Here is a 14,618-nt window from a genome sequence, read left to right as displayed (position 1 = left end):
TACCAACTTAATCACTAACTTAATTTTCAGGGATCATTTTAGAGTTTGGTTCAGAGAGAAGTTAAATAATACCCCTAGATTTATACATATGCACAAACACATAAAATATTTTTATTGATAATTTTTGTTTTTATCCTTTTCAAGTATGTCACACGCACCTTCCTATCCTGCACATCATTCTTTGTAACAAAGATTACAAAAGAAAGAGAGAAAAGCAGTTCAACAAAACCCCCAAGACCTGAAAGTATAAGCAACATTCCATAGCTGGAGTTTTTCATCTCTGCAAACTTGGTTATTATAATTATTCAGCATTTGGGTTCATTTTATTCTGTTCTTTCTATTTACATTGTTCAGTCATTGTGAATGCCATCTTCTTGGTTCTGTTGTTGTTGTCCCACTCTCTGTGACCCCACTTGGGGTTTTCTTGGCAAAGATGCTGGAGTGTTTTGTCATTTCCTTCTCCAGCTCATTTTACAGATTAGGAAACTGAGGCAAACAGGGTGAAGTGACTTGCCCAGGGTCATACAGCTAGTTCTACTTACTTCATTCTGCAACCACTATTTCTGGGCTTCTCTGTATTGTTCAGATTCATTATTCTATATTTCACAGTAATTCTCCTTTACATTCATGCACCCCAATTTGTTTAGCCATTCCACATTTGGTTGGCATCTACTTTGTTTCTAATTCTTTGCTTCCACAAAAAAGCATTTCAACAATAATAAAATCTAGCATTTATATAGCACTTTAAAGTTTGCAAAGTACTTCACATATATAATCTTATTTGGTTCACAACTCTGGAAGATAGTTGCTATTATTATCCCTGTTTTACAAATGGGGAAACTGAGGCTGAAAAAAAGATTAAGTGATTTTCCCAGAATCACACAGCTGGTAGGTTTCTGAGACAGGATTTTAACTCAGATTTTACTTATTCCAAGTCCAATATTCTATCCACTCTTGTAGGGGAACTTTCTGTCTTTGATCTCCTTGGAATATATGACTAAGGGTAGGTTCTCTGGGCCAAAGGTTATGGGCATTTTCAGTTACTTGGGGGGACATTATTCCAAATTATTTTCCAGAATAGTTGGGCCAATTCATAGCTCCACCAAGAAGTAGTCTATTAGTGATAAACAAATACCATTGACAGGTTCTTTCATCTAAAAAAGTTTAAAAACAACATACAGTAAGCATTATAAATGACAGGGGGACAGTGTTGTGGGAAATTTCTACTTTTTTCCTTTTTTTGTGCTTTCTGTGAGAATCAAGATGTAGCAACACCTCTTTTGCTATCTCTGTAAGCCTCTGTAATCCTTGAAACCGATATTGGAGGGAATCCAGCTGAAGGTGTGTCCTTCCCATATGGTTTCACCCAAGAATGTGGGGCATGGTTGATTAAGGGTGAAATCATTTTTCCAGAACATGTCCTAAAGAGGGTGATAAGGTTAAGAATTCGAGCCCAGACTTAGAGATTGCCATGGTTTGTTCCCATGAATGAATCTTCAATGATTAATCTAATAGGCAAAAGTGTTAACTCAGTGTCTACCCTGTGCCTATGGGGAAATGCAAAATCCAACTGAATTCAACAAACTTTTATTATGTTCAGAGAGCAATGCTACAACCTGCTCATACAAATACATAAAACAAAATAATGCTGCCCTCAAAGAACTTATTTTCTTACAATGACTATGTACAGAGTGATTGTGGGGGGAGGGTAGAGAGTCAGAGAATGCTAACAACCACTATTAAAAGGGATTAAGAAATGTCTCAGAGAGGAGGAAGCATCTGATCCATGCTTGAAAAGAAGTGGGGATGCTAGGAGACAAGAAGGGAGGAAGGGAGTTCATTTCAGACATGGAAGACCACGCACTTGCCTACAAGATTTGCACTATCTACTTAAGTCAACTGCAGGCAGGAGAAAACTCATCATTCTAATGATAACTGACTTTTGTAGCATTTTACACACATTATCTCATTTGAACCTGCCAAAGCCCTATGAGATAGGAGTCATGAGGGTTCTTACACCATATTGTAGATGAAGAAACTGAAGCCCAGAAAGGTCAAACTACTCACAATGGTCATCAAATATGGAATGGTGAATCCAATCGTGATGCATAAACGTCAAATGGGCATTACTGCAAAGCAAGAAATAATGAAAACGTTTATGCTTCTAAATCTGGCCTCAGGCACTGGCCATATGACCCTGGAAAGGTCATTTAATCTGCCTTAGTTTCCTCATTTTTAAAATTAGGATAAAAATATCACTCACCTTCCAGGACTATTGTGAGGATAAAAGTGAATTAATATTTATAAGGCATTTTGCAAATCTTACAGCTCTCTACACATTATTGTCATCATGATTGTTGTCCTAATACCTTACACAGTTTAATAACAAACAGGAGTGTAGCATGTGAAGTCAGAAGACCCAGATCTGAATTTAACCTGCTCAGATAACTCTCTTGATTCATGCTCTCTCTATTGTTCTTGGTTTTCTTCTCTTGAAAATGGGGGGTTGCACTAGACACTGTCTCTGGTTTCTCCCTGGACTACTTATTATGACAAGAAGTCCTATGATTAGGAATTATCTTGCTGCTTCTCTTCCTTTTGAAGAGAACATAATCTTTGACAGCTCCCCTTCCCGCCATTCAACCCTCCTTGGCAGAATCATGGCACCAGGTGGGTGAGAATGTGGAAGGATGGAAGGGCTTGGTCTATGCCTGCTTCAGTTCAGCCCGTGTATGATTGATTTTAAAAGAGGGAAATCCACGAAACTAAGTTTCCTGTGAGCTCTTGCTTTGTTTCTTCCTGTTCCTAAGATAACATCACACAGTTATTCTGACATACATCTTGACCAAAGTTAAGAAAGAGAAGTAGATTGAAAAAAATATCCCATTCCTTTGGCATTTCTTAGTGTTCCTTGGCATTTGGCCCTCAAGGCCAGTGGCATTGGAGCTTTTGTTTCGCTATTTATATACTAAATGGACTTAAAGAGAAGGCTTGGACCTGTCATTTCATTGCTATAGGAAACTCCCAGTTAGGAAATGTCTTCAACCTTCTCTGCAACATCTTAGTCTTAGACAATTGACAGAAGTGCACGCAACCCCCATGGTGGCCCACAGCACTCCAGAGTGCCTGGACCAGACTGAAACATAATCTGAAAATAGTTAACCAAATAAATAAATAAAATAATATAATATTACATTTAAAAACTAAGTCAATATGTAGGCAGGGATCCTTATGTATGGATTAGTGACCTTGTCTTTATGAGTTTGATACCACTGGCCTACAGTACTGAGAAGTTAAGTGACTTTCCCAGAGTCACACAGCTAGTGTATGTTATCAAAGGCAAGACTTGAACCCAGGTTTCTAAGCTTTGAACTAGTTCTCTAGCCACTACACCATACCTAAACATTGCATAGGAAACTTTAGTCTCTCTCTCTCTCTCTCCTTCCTTCTAGATACATACATATGTATGTATGTATTTATTCCTATATATGTATGTACATACACATATATGTACATACAGGGGTATATATGCATACATGTATATATAATACATACACACATGTGTGTATGTGTGTATATTTGAAACTCCTGAGTAAGAAAATTCCCTCTCTCTTTTTCTCTCTTCCCCAATACATTTGCATGTGTATATGTACACACACACACACACACACACACACACACACACACAACTCCCAGGTAAGTAAATGCCATCTCTCTCTCTCTCCATATATACATACACATATACATTTTGTATATATGAAGACTATTTCTCTCTATATATGTTATTTGTCTATCTATCTATCTATCTATCTATCTATCTATCTATCTATCTATCTGTCTGTCTGTCTGTTGCTTATGAGCAGCAGAAAGCCATGTCATGTGAATAACAAATGGAGAAGGCTGTACATATAGACAACAGACTTTGGGAGCTGTAATCATACTCATGACATGTTAAACACAGTATATTTGTTTTGGTTCTTCTTGGTAACTAGGCACAAATGTGAGCTGTTCATGTAAATGATAAGAGTATTATTTTTAAGAAAGCAAACCAAAATTTTGTGGTTTCCCCTCCTATTTTGAGTACTTCTCCAATATCTATAAATATTTACTTCCTGATACCATATGCCATTTAATCATCATCATCTTCCCCCACCTCTTCCCTCCCACCCAACATAATACACATACATGGCTCAGATCTTATGCCAGACAGCTTGGGATACCTTGCACTCAATAGTCCCCTACTAATGCCAGCATTGAGGTCCCCCTTGTTCTGCCTCATGCTTTGATGGAATCCATTTTCTCCATTTTCTCAATGTGTCCCTAAACACCACATCACACTATTCTCTGGTCCTTTGGTGGACAAGAGTTTGAGGTAGCAGAAATTGAGTGACAAAGCTGCAAGGGGAGCTATCATCCCCTGGGTGTCCCTTCAAAGTCTCCCACACAAAACATCCAAGACAAAACTCACCATCTTTCTCCTTAACCTGCCTCTCCTCCAAATTCTCTACTTTTGTTGAGGGCACTGACATCTTTCTGGTTATTCAGGTCACCTTGGAGCCAGCCTTGACTCTTCCCTTTCCAACCTCTCCATACACTTAGTTGCTAAGCCTCTGATTCTGACCTTGTAACATTAATCTCTACCCCATTCACTGTAATTCAAGCCCTTACCTCTCTCTAGACTGTATATAGAATTGCTCTCTCTGGTTGCAGTTTTTCCTCTCTCCAAGCCATTCTCCACACAGCTGCCAAGTCTGACCATGGCGCTTCTCCACTTGAGAAGCTTCAATAGCTCACTATTGTTTCGAAGATTAAAATACAAACACTCTGATTCTTGATGGACCTTTCTAGACTTACTTCATTTTACCCCCTTTCACACCCTCTACTTTCCAGCCAAATTGTGAAGCTAACCGTACCCTGAACTTGGAATTCCTGGGACTCTTGCCTTGGTGATGTTGTAGAAGTTGTCTCTCAGGCTAGGTCTTATCTCTGTTAGTCTCTGCCTCTCACTGCCTGTGTTAGATGATTTTGCATATGCTGATCTTGTGTACATGCTATATCATACCCCTCCCCCCATTCCCAGAGGAATGCAAGCTCTTTTAGGTTAGAAACTTTCTATTTTGTCTTTGTATCTGGAAGAAATCATGCATGCCAAGATTTTTGTGTTCCATGAGCGGTGTACCGAGACCTACTGAGACCCAGAGACCTCTGGACACTTAAGCTAGTGAAGATTTTTCTTAGATTTTGTAGCATTTAAAACAGCCACAAAAATTTATAGTGTCATGTAGAAAAATAAATTTTAAAATGGTACCACACTTCGAGAGGCAGTGGGTTCTCCTTCTACCTCCACATCAGCTTCCTGGAGGCAATTCTGCTATGAGGTTGACCCAGTGATTAGTGAACACTTGTCTGGTACCTCTATATCATGAGGAGGCCCAGCCATGTTCTCCTTTATATTTTGGCTTCCCCTATTTGAATATAAGCTACTGAAGAGTGGACACTGTCTTATTTTTTCTTTTTGTGTTCCCGGTGTTTGGTGCAGTGCCTGGCACATAGTAAGGGCTTAATAAATTATCTATCTATAATCTAGATGTCCGTCATCCATCCATCCATCCATCCATCCATCTTTCTATCTATCCATCTATTTAAAATTTATCTGTCCATCCATCATTTATCTGTCAATACATTACCTCTCTCTCTCTCTCTCTCTCTCTCTCTCTCTCTCTCTCTCTCTCTCTCTCTCTCTCTCTATCCATTTGTCTCTCTGTCTGTCTATCCATCCTTGGAGATAGTTCTTCAAGAAGAGGCCAGATGTCTTGTTGGTTATCTAATAGTGAAAATTCCTTTCAGATACGTGTTGCACTTGGGGGCCTCTGAGGTCTCATTCACTTCTTAAAATTCTGCAGTTCTGTGATACCTCAGTATTATATTGCAACCCAAAAGGCTAATGTGGCCTTGGGCTACCCTCAAAGAGGCATAATAACTTCCAGAATAGTGAGGTTCTAGTCCTGCTGCACTCTCTCCTCGTTAGACCATAGCATGAATATTGAGGTTACTTCTGGACACCATAGTTTAAGAACAATATTGACAGGCTGTAGTAAATCCCAAGGAGGGCCACCATGATTGTGAGCAGCCTCAAGCTCATGCCCTACTAAGACTGAATGAAGAAGCCAGTGATAACTAGCCTGGAGGAGAGAAGGTTTTGGGAGGACGTTATCACTGGCTTGAAGTACTTGTGGAAGAGAGATTAAGCTTTTTCTGTTTGACCCCATAGGACAGAACCAGGAGCAATGAGTGGAGGTTGGGAAAAGGCAAATTTAAGCTTAATGTTAGAAAAAAAACTTCTTAATGATGAGAGTTGTCTTAAAGGAGAATGGGCTGCTACAGGGTGATGGCAGTGTCGTTCTCCCCCCGCCCTGCCACTGCAGGCCTTTTGGGCAGAATGACCACTTGCAGAGGATATTGGGGGGGGGGATGCCTTTCAGGTAAGATTGAACAAGATGGAGCCTGAGCTCCCTTCCAACTTTCAGAGTCTGTGATTCTCTGAAATTCTTTGATATTAAAAAAGGTTCTCCATTCCTGAAAGGGTTGAGAACCACTGATTTAGGGCTGGAGATAGCCTTTGAGATCATCTGAACCAACTCCTTCATTTGACATATGAGGAAATCAATATTAAAAAAATTATAATAGCTAGCATTAATAAAATATTTCAGGGTTTGCGAAGTGCTTTATAAATAATATTTTATTTTATTTTCCCAATAATACTGTGAAATAAGTGCTATTATTACCCCCTTTTTATGGACAAGGAAACTGAGGTTAAGGGACTTGCCCAGAGTCACACAACTACTAAGTGTCTGAGTCCAAATTTGAACTCAAGTCTTCCCAATTCCAAGTCCTGTGCTGTATGCCCTAGATTAGAGCCCAGAAAGGTTAAATTATTTGCCCAAAGTTACACATCTGAGTGTCAGTAAGAACCCACATCAGAACCCAGGACTCCTGATTCTCAGTACAGTGCCTTTTTTATTTTTATCATGCTGTTAAATTTATTTGTCAACAAGATAATTTTAAGTATATGTCCAGTCTACTTTGTGCAAGGGATTGTGCTCAGCTTGGGACAGTACCGAAAAGCTGAGGATTTTGTCCCTGCCCTTGAAGAGTTTATAAGTGAATAATTTATCATGATTTATATTCTATATTTTCTTCACAAAAGACCATTAATTTAATAATAAAAATTCATAGTTAATTATAGTTGCAGTAACTCCTTAGAGTCACAAAGTATTTCGCATACATTTGTTTTATCTTTTTTCCCACCTTATCAGGTAGCACGAATATTTTTTCCTTTATTTTACAGGCTAGGACATTGAAATTCAGAGGTTCAAGTTCATTCCCAGGGATATATAGCTAGTAAATTATAGCAAATCAAACCCAGATCCTCTGGCTCCAAGTGCAATGCTTTGTACCTGGGGTTTTTTCCCTCCATAATACCATATTGCTTCCCAATATAGCTTACACATAGTATTTTACAAAGAAACTCAAAGGGTTTCAATTTGTCTATAGTTCCGTGGTTCTCTCCTGGGAAATCTCTCTACACAGTGCAGATTGCTAACAATCATGATATCTTACCTTAGGGTGAGTGAGTGGTAGGTTCTTGAGATCACAGGTTATTTAGTCAACAAGCATTTATTAAATGCCTTCTATGTGCCAGGCTTTCCTTTTTTCAGGGGCAGGGTGGGGACCAGAGTTAGGATGCCTGATGAGGAAGCTCGCTCTGTTAACATAGAGCAGCACCTGTTTGGTGTTACACAGCCTTAGAGAATTTCCTGAGGCATTGAAAGGGTTCAGTGACACTCCCAGGGTCACATAGCCATTATGTGTCTGAGGTAGGTTTTGAACCTGGATTTCCCAACTCTGTGGCCATTGCTTTACTCACCAACCCGTGATGACTTGCCATATAACAGATATCAAATGAACTAAATAGAAAAGACAAGACTGGGCTAATGGAAGAAAAAATATTTTCTGCACTCATAAAAAAAGAACTCCCAAGAATTTCTCAGACTTTAGTTGAAGTTTTCTGTTTTTGTTTTTATTTTTAAATGAGAGGCCCACAATAAATGAGAAATTTAAAAAATCTTATCAGACACACCAGTGAGCGCTAGCTCTTTCACACTTCAAAGACATTTGAAATTGTTGTGCTTTATAGCAGATATCTTTTCAAAAATATATTTTACAAGAGAGTAACCTGCAAGTGCAGATGGAGAATAGATTAGTTTTGTTTTTAAACAGCCCTTGGAGTTTGCATATTGCACCACATTGCTGATTATATTGAGCTCAATGAAATCAGGAATCTGGGTTCCCAAGAGCTCTATGGTCTCATCCATTCCCTGTAGGGCCAGGTGGTGCCAAGGAATCATGGAATGCTCCTTGTCTTGCCTAGTTCTGGAGAGCTAATCTCTTCTCAAGTGATCTTTGCTGGAATAAACTTTGGAAACTGACCTAATTTGTTCAATGACCAACCTGTTATTAATTAATATATATTTACATATACGTATGTACACACATCTATTTCTCTTCCACATCAGTCATAGAATAATGAATTGAGAGAGCCGGAAGGAATCTCAGAATTCATATGATCCAACACCTTCATTTTACAGATGTGTAAACTAAGGCACCGAGGTTTGCTCTCTACCCAGAAATCCAGCAAGCTCATTCTGAGTAGATTGTTTCATCTCTTGTACTTGTATCTCTAGCTCCTAGAACTGTGACAAGTTAATTGAACCTACAGAGCTATTTTCACAGGCACCATTTTTTTGTGAGGGGGGATGGTAATAAAGTCTATCATTTTCTCAAGGATTTAGCATCCTGCCCTTTTCAGAACCAGTCCCTAAATGGACTCAGAATTGTGTTGCCTCCAGCAAGGCAACTCTGGGCAGCCATTTGGTCTAAACAGCCGTTCTTTCCAATTTTTATCACCATTTCTCCATTTTCATGTAGCAGCACCTCTGAGGCTTTGCTTAGAGTACAAATGTGGCAAATCCATTTTCATTTATAGAGTAGAGAATTTGCCTTAGAATCTTTACAGATCGTCTCTATTTTTCATCAGTTCTTTGTCCTTCAAGTTTCATCTTTAAGTGCCCTAGGGATGATTATGTTTATTTGGGTCATTTGCCAAATGTTCAATAAACTTATTTTTTTTCTGTGCTGCTTCTTGCTTGTTTATAAGGTTTTTATTCAGTGCTTAGCACCGTGCCTGACACAATAAATCCTTCTTCACTTGACTTGATTATACTCAACTTTCCTTTCTTTCTTGGTCATAAACTCTCAGAGGGCAGTAGTCACTTCCCCTCCAAGGTTCTTATCGCTTCTATTTTAGCAACCAATCTCTCTTTGTCATTTAATATTTGCTTCAGACTAAATAGTTCCTTTTGTTACTTCCTCCACTTTAAAAAAATGAAATTATTATTAAAGTCAGTCAAGAATTTATCCACTAGAAGATGGGGGAAAATTGGAACACTAATGCATTGTTGGTGGAGTTGTGACCTGATCCAACCATTCTGGAGAGCAATTTGGATATATGCTCAAAGGGCTATAAAATGGTGCATGCCCTTTGACCCAGCAATACCACTTCTAGGACTGTATCCCAAAGAGATCACAAAAATGGGAAAAAGACCCACATGTACAAAAATATTTATAGCAGCTCTTTTTGTGGTGGCAAAGAATTGGAAATTGAAGGGATGTCCATCAATTGGGGAATGGCTGAATAAGTTGTGGTATGTGAATGTAATGGAATACTATTGTGCTATAAGAAATGATGAGCAGGCAGACTTCAGAAAAACCTGGAAAGATTTATATGAACCGATGCTGAGTGAGGGGAGCAGAACCAGGAGAACATTGTACACACTTAGTAACAGCCACATTGTGTGAGGACTGACTTTGATAGACTTAGATCTTCTTAGCAACTCCAAAAGACTCATGATGGAAAATGCCAACTACATCTAGAGAAAGAAATTTGGAATCTGAATGCAGATAGAAGCATACTATTTGCTCTCCTTTTCCTTTGTTGTTTTGTTTTGTTTCTTCTTTCTTGTGGTTCCTCCCATTAGTTCTAATTCTTCTTTACATCATGAATAATGTGAAAATATGTTTAATATGAATGTATAAATAGAGCCTACATCAGATTGCGTACCATTGTAGGGAAGGGGTGGGAGAAAATTTAAAACTTAAAATCTTATGGAAGTGAATGTTGAAAACAAAAAATAAATAATTAAAACAAACAAACAATTTATCCACTGCTCTGCAGTGGAAAAGAAAGAGCTTCAACAGATATGTAAATCATGGAGGTTCCATATCACTACTGTTTCTCTTGTCCATGTCAGTTTTGTGATTTTTTTCTTGAGCTCCTTGTTTATAGCTTGCTTCTCTTCAGGTAGTCTGTCTATTGACAATTTCTCTTCAATTTCTTTTACTGTTGATCTATACCCAAATATGGAATTTGCCTACTTTCATAAGAATTTTATTCCTCATATTTTCAGATTTTAAAAAAAATTGATGAAGCCATCCTAGCTCTTAGTCATCACTGCTTCCCTTTCTAAATCCCCACAAACCTACCTTTTAATAATATGTTCTTCAGCAACATTGTGCGACAACCAACTTTGATGGACTTAACTCTTCTCAGCAATACTAGGGTCTAAGATAATTACAAAAGACTCATGATGGAAAATGCTATCCACATCCAGAGAAAGAAATATGGAGTCTGAATGTACAGTGAAGCATACTATTCTCTCTCTCTCTCTCTCTCTCTCTCTTCTCTCTCTCTGTCTCTCTCTCTGTCTCTGTCTCTCTCTCTCTCTCTCTCGTTTCTTCTTTCTCATGGTTTTTCCCTTTGGTTCTCATTCTTTTTTACAACATGATTAATGTAGAAATATGTTTAATATGATTGTACATACATAGCCTATATCAGATTACATGCTATTTTGGGGAATGGAGGGAGGGGAGAAAATTTAGAACTCAAAATCTTATGGAAGCGAATGTTGAAAACTAAATGCAAATAAATAAATAAATTTTTTAAAAATAATAATAATATGTTCTAAAACTTTGACAGAAACTGAAAGCAAGATCATTGGTATATCGTTTGTGTACTTCTTTTTACCTCTCCTTTTTTGAAAGTTGGAACACTTGGTCTTTTCTGGTCTTGTGATACTTTTCCTGTATTTTTTTTCAAATATTACCCACTGACAGAGGTTTAATAATCACATACAACAATATGTTGTACAACTTCTTGATGTTACATATATGAAAGTGGCGGCACAGTGGTGTTAAATTACTTACCTGACATCACACTTGGACCAAGAACAGAATTTGAACCTGGCTTTTCTCACTCTAGTCCTAAAATCTTTACACTCCATCACATTTCTGGAGGATTTAGCTGGACTTGGACCAGGACCAAGTAGAAGCCAATTGCAATTAGAAGGAGAATACCTGTTGGGAAACCTGGTAGAGGTAGAGTGTGTAGAACAAAGCCATCTCCTAACTTGGCAGAAAGCTAAACTTTGATTCTATTCTGTGTTCCTGTAATTTTGTATATGGGTAAAGAAATGAGTACGTTAATATATACATATATGTACTAGTGTAGAGAAGGGAAGTGAGAGAGCAGAGGGGAGTCACTCATCCTATCAAATCCTCACCAATGGGTAAGCTGTTGGGGGAAGAGGCAAGAAGTACACACAGGAGGCCTCAGTGCTTACAGTGGTAAAGTTTCCCCAAAAGGACCCATAAAGAGTCAATGGAATGCTGGCTTACTCTGGTCCACAGGGTTTTATTTTCAACTGTTCTAGGGAAGTTTTATTCACTTCAGGTTGTTAGCTTCCCAGTCAGTCAATAAACACTTGTGAGGCACCTACTATGTGCCAGGCACTGTGCTAAGTACTGGAAATACAAAAGCAGCAAAAAGTCAGTCTCTGCCTTCAGAGAGCTCACAATTTAATGGGGGAGATAATAACCAAACAATTATGAGCAAATAAGCTACATAAAGGATAAAAAGAAATAATTAAAAGGAGGGTACTAGAATCAAGAGGGGTTGGGCAAGGCTTCCTTGCTGAGATGTAAATATTTTAGCTGAGACTTAAAGGAAGCCAGAAAACAGAGGAGAGGAAGAAAAGCATTCCAAGCATGCAGGAAAGCCAGAGAATGTCCTGAACTGAAAGATGGAACAGCCAGGAGGCCAGTGTCACTGGATCCAAGATCCAGTGCTGGGGAGTAAGGTTTTGGAAGACTGGAAGGTAGGATGGGGCTAGGTTATGAAAGGTCCTGAATGCCAAACAGAGGATGGAGATGCCAGAGTTATTTGAGTAGGAAAGTGACATGGTTCAACCTGAACTTTAGGAAAAATCACTTTAGTGGCTGAATGAAGGATGGATTAGAGAGGGGAGAAAGTTGAGGCAAGCAGACCCACCAGCAGCTATTGAGGATCTTCACTGGAGTGGTAGCAGTGTCAAAGGAGAGAAGGGAACATGTTTGAGAGACATGCCAGAGGTGAAATCTACGTGGGAGAGGGGGGTGTGGTTAAGAGTCAAAGATGACGCCTAGGTTGTGAGTCTGAGGGACTGGGTGGATGATGTTGCCCTCTATAGTAATAGGGATGTTAGAAGGGGGAAGGCTTTAGGTAGAAAGATGATGAGTTCCATCTTGGCCATGGTAAGTTGCAGATGTCTACTCAATATCCAGTTTGAAATGTCTGAAAAGTAGTTGAAGATGGGAGGTTGGAGGTCAGCAGAGAGATTGGGGATGGATAGGTAAAACTGAGAATCATTAACACGGAGATGGCAATTAAATCTATGAGAGCTGGTGAGATCACCAGGTGAAATAGTTGATTACTCTATTTACACTTGGTCTTCAACTTCGATCTGCTATTTCCTTGTGCCTTGCCCTAGAAGCATAATGTGTCTCCTGTATTTCCCACACTGCCCATCCCCCCAAAGCTCAATAGGAACAGCTAATATTAAGCCCAAGACAAAGTTTAGATGCTACTATTTTTCTTTATTAAAAAGAGGACTAGACTATACAACAAAGAGGTGGACAATAACAAGCCAGAAGCGGTTCAGCTGCCTGGATGTAATATGGGCTACTTTAAGGTTTGTAAAGAGCTTTGTGTGTATCATCTCATGTGATACAATAACCTTGTAAGGTAGATGGTATTTTTATTCCCATTTTATGGATAAGAAAAATCAAGAATGCTTGCCCAAGGTCACACAGTTAGTAAGCATTTAAGGCAGAATTGGAATTCAGGTCTTCCTGACTCCAAGACTAGTGCCAGCCACTTCCTACCATAGGAACAGGAAATGTTTTTTTGTGTTTAGTCTCCTTCCTTTCTGAGGGAAGGAGAGAGAGGTAGTCCTCCTAGGAGTCAGTTGCCTGTTTAGGGGGTGGTTTCTTTGTTTGAATCGGAGGAATGGGAGAAGGATGATCTCTGAGGTGGTCTTGAGCTAGCTCTCCATTTTCCCCATCAATGCACTAAAACAGCCTCATCAACCTTAGCAGCAGAATATTACAATACATTTGGGAAGAGCTGGGGGTTGTGAAATGCCCAAGGTCCCAAGAAGAAAGATGTACCACCATCTCCAGACCCTCCAATTCTCTACCAGGCCAGCCTCATAATGTGGGTGCTGCTGGATCATATGAAACCATCTCTCATCTTTGTATCGATATGGATGAAGGCTCCTATAAGATTTCCCTCCTAAAAGCTGTTGACAACTCAATTTTTTTCAGTGCAACAAAACAACTATACTAGAGGAAATTGCCCTGAGAGAAATTGAAATTCAATTCAAGGACTAAACTAAATAAGCCATTTATTGCCTGAGCAAGAAGAGTGGAAAAAAAAAACAAACCAAAAAAAAAAACCAAAAAACCTATAGAGTTGTTAGTTTCCGTAACTGGTAAAAATGATAGTTGGATGGGTTTAGAGATGGATTCGTTTCTTGTTTGTTTTTTTTTTGTTTCATTTTGTTTTTAAGTTTTTTTTAACTTACTGGTCTCCAAGCCCCCCTGTTCTAAGTTAGGATTGTTAATTTCCAAAAGGAGTAAGCCTGTGGCTACACCATCAGCATCCTAAGTGATGCTGAACCTGGGACGTGGGAGACTTCTGTGCAGGGCTGTGACTTTGAGCACGCCCCTCTTGGCTTTCCTAGGCAAAATGAGAAGAAAACACATTTACTTGAAACTGAAGGTGTGGACAAGTGTCAGCGTTTCTTGTTTGATGCCTGTTGCTGTCTGTTCTACGTTAATCATTCCATTTTCCCCTTGGTCTGGTGCCATTACTCATCCTGCCTGACAGTTTTTCCTCTTGGCAGCTGTCATCTGACTTACATATCAACTCTTAGCTTTGTAATAGTGTGGCCCAGAGCACAAATTCAATGCAATGCTACCAACACTGGGTTTACTATGTGCAAGGCATGATGCTGCATGATAAGGATGCAAATATGAAATGAAAAAACAACCCTGCCTTCAAGGAACTTACATTCTACTGATAGATGGACTCAGGTATTCAAAGGAATCTGTGATCTCATTGCTTTGGAAGTTCCCTTCAGTGACCCAGATCACAGCCCCATCTTGTCTATGTCTTCCCATAA

Source organism: Trichosurus vulpecula, chromosome 4 (assembly GCF_011100635.1).
Source record: "Trichosurus vulpecula isolate mTriVul1 chromosome 4, mTriVul1.pri, whole genome shotgun sequence".
Lineage (NCBI taxonomy): Eukaryota > Metazoa > Chordata > Mammalia > Diprotodontia > Phalangeridae > Trichosurus > Trichosurus vulpecula.
The sequence above is the reverse complement of the archived record's forward strand: the minus strand, read 5'-3'. Positions refer to the sequence as shown.